At 48.2% G+C, this 13,246-nt stretch overlaps 1 protein-coding gene across 1 annotated transcript in view; it reads left to right on the top strand.

The window, feature by feature from the left end:
* The first annotated feature begins 2,981 nt into the window (after positions 1-2,981).
* The window catches only part of PITX3 (paired like homeodomain 3), a 43,624-nt gene continuing 33,359 nt past the window's right edge, over positions 2,982-13,246 (top strand). The window contains exon 1 of the mRNA XM_045022687.1: positions 2,982-3,182. The gene's annotated coding sequence lies outside the window, so the exon portion shown is untranslated. The remainder of the gene's footprint in view (positions 3,183-13,246) is intronic.

Raw genomic sequence — 13,246 nt, forward strand, 5'->3', positions numbered from 1 at the left:
CCTGCGGGAGGTCCGCCAAAGCCGCGGGACCAGCAGACCCTCCTCAGGCAAGCCGCCGAAGGCAGCCTGCCTGCCGTGCTTGGGGTGGCAAAATGCCTAGAGCCGCCCCTGGTAGAACTGATGCTGCACTGTCTCCTCTACTGTGATAATGGAACTACACTTGCCCATCCCATGACTGAGACAAGTCTAAATAAATATATGGAGATATACCTATCTCATAGAACTGGAAGGGACCCTGAAAGGTCATTGAGTCCAGCCCCCTGCCTTCACTAGCAGGACCAAGTACTGTTTTTTGCCCCAGATCTCTAAATGGCCCCCTCAAGGATTTAACTCACAACCCTGGGTTTCGCAAGCCAATGCTCAAACCACTGAGCTATCCCTCCCCCAATAAAAAGGGATTACTCTTTGTGAGGGGAAAGACTTGGTTCAGTTTGCTACCCTGTCCCTCAAAGTTCTCATTTGGAATTCTGCAGAAGGCAAAAACGTTGAACCAAATCCTGGAGTCTTTGCACAGGCAAAGGTCCCATGGAGGGCTATAAGCATTTTGCCCAAGTAAGAAAGGACTTCAAGATTTGACCCGTCAAGAACTAAAAGAGAAAGATGAGATCCAAGCTCTGCTAGCTGAATTGCATGACAGACAGATCCTTTCCTAAATCAGATAAACCAAAACATGTCTCCAAAGGAGCATTTATGTCTGCACATTTCTATCACGTTCAGCACAATAGTACCTGAGCATCATACAGTTTGTACACCTGCCAGCTGGCATCTTCAGAATCCAGAAGAAGGTTGAGTCACAAAACACCCTCTGTCCAAAGAGCAAATATGTTTTCGCTGAATTATGTGCAATCAGATGTTAGGTGGAAGAGATCTACTAAATCTAGTCAGTCCCTCTGTCAGTGCAGGATTTTCCCTGGGGCTCAGGTTTTATAAAATTTAGAGCGAAACCAAATTCATCTCTGTTACGACTATTGACTTCAGAATGAATGTGGCCCCAGTCTGGTCATATAGTGGTAATAAAATGCCAAAGACACATGTCAAAAACTTAAAATGATTGCATGTTAAGAAGAAAGAAAAAACACAGCAGCTTCCAGTGACAGTCAATATTGTGATAAGAAATTAATTTTTTACTATCCAGCACTGTGTGTTGGATAAACATGTTCATATTACTGAACTTAATCCATAAAGCCTAAATCCTTACAACCTGCTTGTTGTAATATGCCTGCTTTTGGCACATTCATCTTTCCATACATATCCATATGTCATGTTATGCATTTAACAGGCTCTCTAAATACAGCTCATAAATCACAGAGAGTTAAATTCACTCCCCACAACATTACTTCCTAATCTCTAAAACATATCAGGGTGAGAGCTAGAGGGTGACCTTTGGCATCATAAATCTCAGGAAAGGCTGACATGGAAGTGACCTCAAGAAAAACTGAATACAGAAATAGGTATTCCCCCATCCAGTGCCAGAAACACCTTCCACTGGTAAACCCATTCCATGCAGTAATCTCCAGGAAAGGGGAGACACCCTAGGTTGGAACATGCCAGCTAAAATGCCAGTCCTGCACACACTTGCACACATGCTTAGTCTGTGCATTTGCAAGTCCCAATGAAGTCCATGGCACTATTCCTGTGCCTAAAATTAAGCACCAGATATGTGCAAGTATTTGCAGAATCAGGCTTAACACTGTACAAACACATCAGGACAGGACATGAAGACAATATCCATTCAGCTAAGGGCCAGGGTCCTGCACCACCATACAGAGAATGGAAGTTTTGCAGTTTACTTCAATAGGAGAAGAACTAGACTGTAAAACTGCCAGGGATATTTAGGCTGGCAGAATGTAACTGAATTAGAAAATATCACATATATTCTAGGGTTAGTCGCCCTAGCTTTGGAGAAAATGGCATGTATTGACAGTGCAAGTTATTACTATGTTATTGACTTCCACTTTGGCCCTTTATTACAAGCATTCCACCAGTATGATCAACCACTTGTTTGATATGTTACGTTTTCCCTAAACAACCGTGGCGGTGGTTCCATCTGTGAAGCAGGGAAAATGCCCAATACAGCTGCAAAAGTAGAGGAGCTTTCCCTCCTAGATCTCAAAATATTTTGCAAAATCTTATTGAAGTGAGCAAGCCTCTGAGAAGGATTTTAGAGAAACCAAACTTTAAATGCTAAACTATGGAAAGAAATCATTATACATTGGATGGTGCAGCAGAGCAGTTAACAGGATCAAACTATGGCTGAGAAGGAGACTTATTTCCTACATTTCTTTCAAAGTAAGCTGAGATTTATATTTGAACCCAAGGAATACAATCTGTCCTGTCTTTCTATGGTGTTTATAAAAAACACCATTGCCATGGTACCGAATATTCCCAAAGACCCTATCCCCATGCAGGTCTCCAACAGGATAAAAGATGCCGGCATCTCTGCAAAATCAGCTGGTTGACCATTCTCGCCTTCCCCAGGGACAGTGCAACTGGAGGGAAGTCTCTGCATTCGGGCACGTGGTGGAAGCCCTGCGCCTACTGGGTGGGAGCAGCTGAAGGTTTGGGAACGAGAGGAAGGGACAGCCCTTGAATGGGGGGCTAAGAGGCGGGGACCAGCCAGCTGAGGCCTGGGCAATGCGCCGGCTCCCCCGAAACACCCCCGAGTTTTGCATCCCAAAGCCTGCGCAGCAACTCCCCTACCACTCACTTCGCGCAGCTCTAGTGGGCGGGGATAGAGGGAGACGGGGCGGAGCCTAACCACCCCAGCGGGCAATTAGATGGGCGGACCTCTGAATGCAAATCAGCGGCCTGTGTTTGGGTCCCTGCTGCTGGGGGCGGTGCCTGAGGGTTCACAGCTGGACAGGGCCGGTGCCTGGGCTGGGGCGCGCAGCTGGAAATAGGGCGGGCTGAGCGCGCAGAGCCGGGGAGCAGCTGGCTGGGGGCGCCTGCTGCCTTCCATAAAGTGAATGGCCACAGTGAATGGGAGTCAGTCGACAGGAATCCGCCTCCTCCTCGCCTCTCTCCATGAGTCACAGGCTAACAGAGCGCAGAGTGCCCAGCAGCAAGCCAGGGGGACTTACCGTCTGACAGGCGCGGAGGAGCCCGGGCGCTGGGGCGGGGGCAAACTGCCCTCCTTTGCCCAGGATTAAGGCCACCCGGCAGCACCAGCATCTGGAACCGCTGTAAGTGCTCCCCAGCCACTTATCGCCGCGACGCCTTGCTGCGGCATGCAGCTCTCCGAGCCCGTTTTCCCCGTTAAAACTCAGGCGTCAGCTCCCTGCAACTTCTGCAAAGCTGCCCTCGCGTCCCGCAGAAAGAGCACCCGCGGGAACGGATTAACGGAGAGGTGTTTGTCCGTCCTTCGCGTCCCATGGCACTGCCAGGTAGCCAGCTCTGCCACGGGCGCAGCCCTGCAGTCCTTCTGCACCTCTAACTTCCCCGCGGGCCCCCCTGTGGTGGGGACACTTACGTGGGTCAGCAGGAAAAGGCAGGATCGGGCCCTGAAAATCCGGTTTTGGAAAACAGACGGGCATGCTATTCACCGGGCTTTCTTAGCCGGGCTGGTAGCAGGGCGCAGCGCCTTCAGCATGGAGGCCTGCGGGGAGCTGGGCTAAGCCAAGCGACCCTTCTCCGAAGGTCTAGCCTATTTTGGTCTGTTTATGTTGCTCCGTTTCTACAGCCTAGATCGCCTCCAGTCCAGCCAGGCTTTACTTCCTAGGGCACTAGCTCGGGACACCCGGCCGCCGTTTCTAAACTTAGTCATTTTCCACTTAGCCGAGAGAGAGGGGCAGAGCTGTTTAACTTAGCTGGGGTTTCGCTGTAAATAATGCCATTCCGGGCTGCTAACTCAGCTGGTGGCAGAGTCCAGGGGAGAGGGTTTGGGGGAGCAGAGGCGGGGAGCCACCGCCTGGGAAGAGGAAAGCAGCCCGACGGCTTTTGGACAGCTGGATAAATGATATTTATGTAACGAACTAGCTCCTGTTTACAGCAAAGCGACCTCCCTGCAGCTCCCAGCTCGGAGGGGAGGGAGGGCTGGGCAGTTCTCCTGCACCCCCTCGCATGGGTGCTGCAGCCTTGCATACCTAGCCAGAGTCACCCCCCCTCCATAACCCCCATTATTTCTGCGGAATCCGGATGCTGCGCTGAAGTTGCTCCCTTGCTTTAAATAAAATCCAGAGCTCACTGAACGAATCCAGCCCCGAGCAGCGGTCGGCAGGGTTTCCTTTAACATTAAAATGTCCCAAGTAAAGAGCGAGTTCTAAGGCCTGCGTTCCCCGGCCGAAATGCGGGCACTGAAACCGGATTTCAATCCTATTTCGCTGCGCATTTCGTTACAGACAAACAGCGGCTCCAACAAACTCCTTGCCCGGCGCGTCCACCTTCTCCACATCCAATTATTACGCATTTCCCCACGCCACGTTTTCATTCGCCTCACATTTAAACATCAAGATTTGACATGAACTGAAATCGCCACCAAAGAGCTCTTAAAGAGACCTTCCGTTTAAAAAAAAACCCGTATTATAATGTGTGCATTAGCAACGAGGAGTATTTGTAATGGACAGGAGTAACAATTGCTACGTAATATTAAATTTTACATCGTATACAATTTAACGCTAAATATGCACGATTTACTAGTGCTAAATTACGTATATGTACACACTATATATAGTACCAATCATTTAATTTTAGTAAAGTTGTTTAGATTTACTTTGAACAATACAGACGAGTAAATAGCGTGTATACAGAACAAATCATATCAATTCTAGTATAAAATAATACGTAAATAGTGTGTATATTAGTTGTCTATATTCTACTAACAAGGAAACCGTGTGTGTATATAATATAGTATCAATTCTAGTATAAAATAATTAAATCCTGTGTATTAGCTGTTTGTATTCTACTAATCACAGAAAACAGTGTATAATATAGTATGAATTATAGTGTACAATCAGTAAATAATTGTGTATATTAGTCTAATAACAGGGAAATAGTGTGTATATAATATAGCAATAAATAGCGTGTTTCTCTGTACACTATTGACTACCTGCAATAATCGAAAGCGATAGAAATTTTTCCAGCCCAAGTTAATTTTCATTCAACGAATATTTGGTAGAATCCTGCAGCGTGGCCTCTGCTTTAAATGTTTATTACCCGGTTCGGAGCGCACCCACGCGAGCCTGTCTGTTCCTTGCAATTCTCTCTCTAGATTCATGCCCACAAACAGGGCAGGTATATGCCCAGGACTCGCCCAGCACTTTCACGGCGGAGAAAAGCATTTGCACCGGGCCGTATTATAGCAGGCCAAATCACAAGCAGATACTATATTTGCATCCGATTGTACGGAGTGACTCTAGTGTGTGGCCTTCTAGAGTTGTGTGTATATATAGTTCCTTTAGGGTGACCCTCTAAGAGAGTGTCAGGCCCCCCTACCCCATCGCTGGGGAAAGGGGATCTCCCGCCATTGCAGCTGCTGGACCGGGGTCCCCAGGGGCTGGCTGCGAGAAGCGCTGTCCTGTTTCGCTGCTTTGCTCAGGGGGCTGCAGATGCCTTCCCCAGTGTCACACCCACCAGCCCTGTGCGCTTTCTCTGCAGAACTGGCGAGCGGAGCAGAAGGGGAACCCGGCCCCCCTAGACTTGTTCTCTAACACCGCGGGGGTCCCAGAAACCAGCATCTCTCCGAGCCGAGCAGCCGGCAGGAATAAAACAGCCCATGCACCACTAAGGAGCACGGACCTCCCCCAGGGCCGGGCCCTCCAGATCAGCCCCCACGGGGCCCTCCATGCCTGTGGGTCTCCCGGTCTCGGGCACCTGGCTCGTCCTCAGGGCCCTGGAGGTGCCAGCGCCTCCCCACCTGCCTCCACAAGCCAGGAGGAGCCTGGGAAGAGCAGTGGTTCTTTCCCGGGCCAGGCCCTTCCTCTGGCTGGGGGAGCGGAGAGGAAGGGTGTTCAGGGGGAGGAGGGAGCAGACTAGTGGGGCCCTGATCCGGCCCTACAGAGAATGCAGCTTGCCCCCCTCCACCTCCAGCACGCAGCCGGAGGCCCCCTCCTAGCAGCCCCAACCGGGGCAGGGCGCCGCGGCTCCTTCCTTCCAGCCTCCACTGAAAGGAGCCGAGCGCTGGTGGCAACGGGGCTGCGGCCTGTCCTGGCCACCCGGCTTCAGCCATTGCTCGGCGGGTTGATGCGCCTAGTAGCCAGCTGGCCGGTGGGTTCGGCTCCCAGGTCCGCCGGGGGGGCTCCCGATTGAGGTGGAGCGGCCGGGCCCCCGGGGCTCTGCAGGATGCGGAGCGCGGGGCTCTAGCCGCAGGGAACGTGCCAGGCCCTGCTTGAGGCAGTCCCGAGACGGGGTGAGCCCCGCAGGGACAGCGGGGAGGGTTGGCCGGGCCCCCAGCCCCTGGCTGCAGCCCAGAGCCCGTCCTCTGCCCGCGGGGCTCTTTCCGCGGCCGGGGCCGCATGCACCAGAGCTGCCCCGTGCTGCCCGCAGCCTCTGCCGGGGGAACTGGGCCGCCCCACGGCAAACTCCCCCTTTATAAGCAGCCACTTACCCCGCGCCCTTCCCCCTGGGAAGGGACCCGCCTGCCGCCCGCTCTGTGCTGCCGAGCCGGGCCCAGCCCGCTGGATCGGGGCCTCTCCTGCAGCCGGCTTCTCCCCCCGGGAAAAGCGCACCCCGGGGCAGCCTGCTAGGAGGCAGCGAGCCCGGCCTGGATTCTCCCTTAGGCCGCGGTGGAAGTAGTCAGCGGGGCCGATCGCTGGAAGCAGCGTTTGCTCCGTGAAACCCTGGGCCTAGGGGAGTGGGAGAAAGGCAGAAATACCAGGGATGGGCCTGGTCCGGCTGGCGGGGAGCAAGCCCAGCTAGGGGGTGAAATTTACCCCACCTGCATGTACCGGTGCACTGAGGTTCTGCCCCAGTCCCCTCAGCCTTTGCTTTATTGCCTAGGGCTGGTCCCTGGAGACCCCTAGCCAGAGGATCTGTCTTTCTGCACTTCGCTGTGGCCACTGGGAGGTTGCTTCCACAGGTTTGGGGTTACAGTCTGGGGACCTTTCTCAAATTTTCAACAATGTTACCATGAAAATTCCACCACTTTCTAGCCAGCTCTTTGTTATTGTTAAACACAGCTTTTGATTTTCTTGGGCAAGCCTAGAGCTAACCCCCAGAGGAGGTAATTGGTTTGTGTGCATGGGGTTAACCTCAAACTCTTGCAAGACCATTACTCTGGTTCGTATACCTCTGTTCACAGCTAAATATCAGACCAGACATCTAGCTAGAGCTAGAGGCTCTATGAGGCTTATGCAGCTGAAGCTCAAGGATTTGAGTTTAGGAGGGGCCACTTGAGCAGACAAACCCTAGTTCTCCATCTGCCAAAAGCCTTGTCCACACCCAAGTTGCACAATCGAACTAAATGGGTTTAGCTACACAGAGTCACATTGGCACCTCCCCCCAAAAGGTGGTACCATTAAAACTGCTTGCAGACCTTCTATCAATTTAGCTTAAACTGGCATCACTAAAGCAGTGCAAAGACCAAACCCCACTGTGTATGGGGAGGAATGGATATCTTTGTTGTTAATCTCTTGGAGGAGGTAGCTCATAGGTTCCTTTGGGATGGACCAGCCCGAAACATGTAGTGCATTCCTCTGTAGCCCATGCCCTCAAAGAAGGTCAAGATTTCAGTGTCTTCATTAAATTCCCTGATGTAGATTAAAGGAGACAGCTGCTGAGATGCAGCCAGACCCTCTCCTGGCAGAGGGTAGCGAGAGATGCCCTTAGTGATGCTCACTCGCAGCTTCTTTAGCACTCCCTGTGTGGGTAAAGTGCTGGGCTGAGTGGCTAGCCAACTGAAATCTATTGATCCACAGAACAGGTACAGCTGGCAGGAGGGGAGTCACCAGAACAACTTATCCATACGCTGTCCTGCCAAACCTCCACTATGACCAGGAGGACCCACATTGATGGTGCGGAGGGGAGTTGTGCCTTCATAACATGCTGAATCCTTGGCCTCTGTCCGCTGTGATATGCTAAGAAGGGGGACAAGTGGTATAAACTGGTGGTGATGTGTGGTTGTGTTGGACACGTGCCTGCTGGGAACTGGCCCCACATACCAAGGCCACCAAACCCCTGTCAGATAGTTACAGCTTGTGGATATGTTGAACGTGGGGTAAATTTGAGTAAGTGACAAGGCCCTGATTTCTATTTGCAATTGCCTGAGCTATCCCTAACTCTCCTAAAAAAGAAGGGCCCAGATCCTCAAATATATTTGGGTGCCTTCACAACAGGGCAGAGTTGGGCACCTAAATACCTTTGAGGGTCTGAGCCAGATAACAGTTTCCCCTGCCTTTCACAAAGGAGACCTTTGAGGAACTGCAGTCCAGACCCTCCACATTCTTCATTCAGAGCCCATTTAAATTTTCATATCTGAGTTGTATTCCTCTTTAGAGCCAGTATCTTTTCTTCTGGCAGAGAAATAGTTACAATGCTCCTTTAATATATAGTCTTTCTCTAGAGTATAAAGCAGGTAATCAATAGCTCTAAAAGCTCTGAATGGATTGCAGCTGGATCAGTTAATATTCCCTGCGTGCAATCAGAAACAATATGAGGAAATGCTCCTCTCTCTGTGAACAGCGTCCCAAAAAACTTATGATAGAGGGGTGAACCTGAGTACAGAGACTGCCAGAAAGAAAGAGAGAGGAACCAGAAATAGGAGATCTGGCCCAGAGGATGGGATGAATATGGGATCTAAGCCCTGACTCCCACGGAAAGGATTTCACCCAGAATATGAACCTTGGCTTGTAGGGACAGGAGATGAGCACAAATGGTGAATCTGGCCTATTAGACGGTGAATGAGGGCTGGAGCCCTGGTTCGGGAATGGGGCATTATGGTGGTTCTGCAGACCTGGTCTAGGGAAATGGTCGTGAATGCGAGAGGAGACTTGAACTATAAGGTAGCCTAGAAATAACTGGAGTGTAACTGGGTGGGGGCTCAATTATTTCCTCCCTTTTTTAAAGAGGAAGATAAATGCTGTTAGTTATTTGGGGCCTGGTTCTAAAAGGTACTGAGCACCCTGCACATCTGTTGAGCTCACTGGGAGCTGAGAGGACGCAGCACCTGGCAGGAGTGAACCTCCTATTTGGAATCGGTGCAGAGAGGGGACCAGGAGCAGAAATTCTGTGCAGCATTCTGTCACTCCATTCATCTGCTCATGCTCCATGTTTACAAATTGGAATCAAAGTTAATGCGAAGGCTATTCAGAAAGACTCTCCTGTCAACACATTGCTGAAATTAGTTGATTTTCTAGAAGACTAGAAAAGAGGATTCTGATGACACCAGGCTGCCGTTTGATTTCCCCTCTTCCTATTTGTGCTCCCCCTCCCCGGCACCCTTGTCCTCCCTCCCATTTCACCTCTGAATATTAATGCCTCTGGCAGATTGGATAATAATGTGACTGGGAATTGAATGAAGCTGGTTATTAGCTGCTGGACTCCTTGATGTATTTAAGGGAGCCCCATGTCTGTTACTGAAGGATCAATAGTCTGAGGGCCAACAGAAAGGCTGGGGGGGGTGTATGGGGCAACATGGCTCTTCTCTGGCAGAGTTATCTGAAATCAGCATCTCAGTCTAACCTAAGGGAAAGCCTCCAGCAAGAGGATGAATATGATTTAGCCAGAACAGAGATTCCTGTTATATCTTCATATACAGAGCTGTCATTTTGCAGTATGTACAGTAATTAAATATTTAAACATTGCCTTTCTGTAGGGAAATAGATCAGCTCTTTAACATTAGAGAGCTACTGAGAAATGATCCTGTTACTGTTAGATTTAAAAAGCTTGTATGGGGATCACCATTTGCAAAATGAGGATAAAGGTACTGACCATCTTTGTAAAGTACTTTGAGCTCCACTGGTGAAAAGTGTTTAGATGAGATATTAATTATTATGGGAAGTCTTCCCCCCTCTCTCACAACTGGGTCAGTCAGGACTTTCATTCTGTTTATTTCCCTAAATATTTGCACAAAAATGCCCAATCCTACACTGATGAATCCAGGGGTAGCTTTGCCACTAGTTTCAGTAGGAACAGGATTGGGCCCATACACTTTTAATTTGCTCTTAGGTGCCTTTCCTTTAATAACACTTCCTAGTATTTTGTAGCACTTCATCAGTAGCTGTCAAAGCCCTTTACAAGGGAGGTGGGTATCATTATCCCCCTTCTGCAGATGGGGAAACTGAAGCACAGAGCAGTGAAGTGTCTTGCTCAAGGTTACCCAGCAGGCCAGTGGAGGAACTGGAAGTAGAACCCAGGTCTACTGGGTGCACCGTCCACCATCTCTGAATGCTCTGCAAGCAATTACATTTCACAGACTGTCTGTGAGGCAGGCAAGTGGTGTTATCCCCATTTTACAGCTGGAGGAGCAGGCAGAGACAGTAAGGGTACATCTACACAGTAAACTGACCCCCAGCAGCAGTGAATCTCAGAGCCCAAGTCAATTGATTCAGGCCAGAGCCTGGGCTCTATCATCTGGAGATGAGGCTGGATCTCGGAGCCTGGGCTCCAGCCCCAGTGGAAATGTCTACACTGCTGGTTTTAGCCCGGTAGCGCACCCAAATCCCTTTACCCAGGCTCTGAGACCCGCTGATGCATTTTTTGTTTTTGCAGTGTAGATGTACCCGCAGCCGTTAATTTCCAGTGCCCAATGTCACAGTTTGGGCTGGATTTTGCCATGATGCCAAGCACTCCACAGCTCCCATTGCCCTCGACTGGAATTATGGGGGCTTGCCAATTACGACTATTGGGCCCTCGATGTCTCAGACTGGCCCCTAAAATCGGTGGCTATTTGAGACATCCTGAATGAAAGGGACACCAAATTTTAAAACACCATTTCTCTGAAATAATGTTCCGATTCCAGTAACTGAAGGATTGGAGAAACATCTCTGTTTTAGTTTATTCGTTCTGTGCATTCAGTAGCGCTTTGTATGGTCTGTTTCATTGTTTCCGCACATAGGGCCTGAGCCTCCAAACTGTTCCACACAGGCAGTCTCCTGCCTCCATTTGCTGCCACTCAGGTCAATGGAGCTTCCTAGGAGTGCAGGGATCTGCCTACCCTGTGCTGCTTGCTAGATCGGGCCCACAGTTAGTCTGCTTCCTCTCACTGGTTGGTCCTATCACACAGCGAGAGGGGACTGAAATTTGAAAATAGGAAAGTGCGATTGTTAAATCAAATGAGCCAGCATAGGACCGGAAATTACTTTTAACTTACATTTTTTAAAAACACATTTCTAATTAAAGGTACCCCTGATGTCTGCACGCCATCTCTATCTATCCCCACTGCATCAGGGAGGGACACAACATATTTTGTAACAAGTCTTTTTTTAGTGATCCTTAAATATATAGTGGTGCTAAATGACAAGTGATCCTTGTATAAAATATATGGTCATAGGGGAGAATGGAGATTCAGCCACCTAGTTTTGTGAATTTAAAGAATTTGTCAATTTAAAAATCTTATTTTAAACACATTTATTTACCCATTTTTACTAAAAAGACCACAGATTAGAACACTTTTAAAATGCTTTATTTATTTGTAGCCATTTTTTTCTGTTTGTTTCTGAGTTTGGACATGGAAAATCACATGAAATTAATTTCCCCTTTGTTCCATTAGTTTCGTTTTTGGGTTTTCGATGCTGCTATGTTTGGTCTGCAGATACTACAGGGATATTTGCATTTGTTTAATTTGCTGTTAAAATAAATTCCTGGCTCGTTTCTGTGGGGGACTGAGGTTTTGTATTAGGTTGGCTTTGATCCTGGTGCAACTGAAGTTAATAGCAAAATGTCCATTTTACAAAACCTAAATGTTGGACTAAATTTGAATCAACACCTTCGGTTTAAGTTTGATTCACAGGGTCATATAATACTCCTGATCTGTGTACAGAATCCACGCTAAGGTCAAAGGAAATTTTAGGTGTAAGATAAAGGGTCATATATACACTTTCATGTCAAGTTTAAAAGGGTTCTGTGGATTAATTTTTTGTTGGTGGGTTTAAATGACAGTATTAAAAAAAATGCCTCTGCCTCCTATTCAGGACGCTCAGTGTATTGGCTCAGATGTCTGTTAACACTAAAACAAACTGGGGATTATGCACCCCTACCAGTGAATGCAGGGTACAAATCCTTAGGAATCTGTACTCAGTGCCACTAAGTTGTGTGTTACATTAGATGGTAAGCAATTACACGTTTTGATTTTGATGAGGCCAAGATATTTCTCAGGGCAACCATTTTAATTCCAGAAGTAGGAGGAATCATTGAATTGTTTAACTAATGTGGACATAAACTAGCAAATGGGAAGTTTTGGTCATTTAACTGTTTTGAAAAGATTTTCCTAGGCACAATAATTGTTTGACAAATTAATTATGGACCTGATCCTGTTTTTCTTACGCACCCAAAATTCCATACCTTCCGAGGCTCAAATGTAGGAAGCAATGTATGACAGAGTCTCAAAATGAAGAACAAAAAAATTATTCTAGAATCTCACCATCATGATTATTTTTGATAATTTGCAACATTAAGCAAGAGGGACACTGCTTTTGTGTGTGTAATGTAGTTAGCTTTGGACTGTAAGCAAGGACATTTGAGGGTGTGCTGCACAGGGAGTTCAGAACCTGGGATTGGGCCCTATATTGATATATTTTGTTGTGATGGGTGCTCACTAGTTATTGATAGATTTTAATTATCCCCTCTCTTCCCCACTATTTATAAACATGGATCAACTATCTTTTGGCACATTTACAATGCAAGATATCAGCTAGCCCACGGACCCAATCCTGCAAACCTTCTGTACACTGATTTGCCAAGCGGGAGGGCTGTTCATGGAGGAATTACAGGATCAGCTAACAAGGAAGCTCCTCCTCACTACAAACAGTAACTCCCCCCCACCACACACACACACTGCCCCCCCTCAAACAATGACTGCATAAACAAATTGACCTTCAGGGCATGTTGCAAGGTCCATAAACTCCAGCTTTGTCAGACTGAGGAGTTGGGGAAGCAAGTTCTAGCATAGATCACAGAGATGCGCTCTCCTGAGTCATACCAATCTAGGGACTGTCCACGGAAGTGTATTGTATCCCCTTTTCTTCTGTACATTGTGCTCTGAGATCATCGGCTTGTTTTATTGTCAGGTGATCTGTGCTGCATAATGGATTTATTGCCAGATTTTTTTTTAAAGTATGAATCGCTTGGAGAAAATAACACTCAGGAAATCTTGTTG

This window comes from Mauremys mutica, chromosome 7 (genome assembly GCF_020497125.1).
Source record: "Mauremys mutica isolate MM-2020 ecotype Southern chromosome 7, ASM2049712v1, whole genome shotgun sequence".
In the NCBI taxonomy this organism is placed as follows: domain Eukaryota; kingdom Metazoa; phylum Chordata; order Testudines; family Geoemydidae; genus Mauremys; species Mauremys mutica.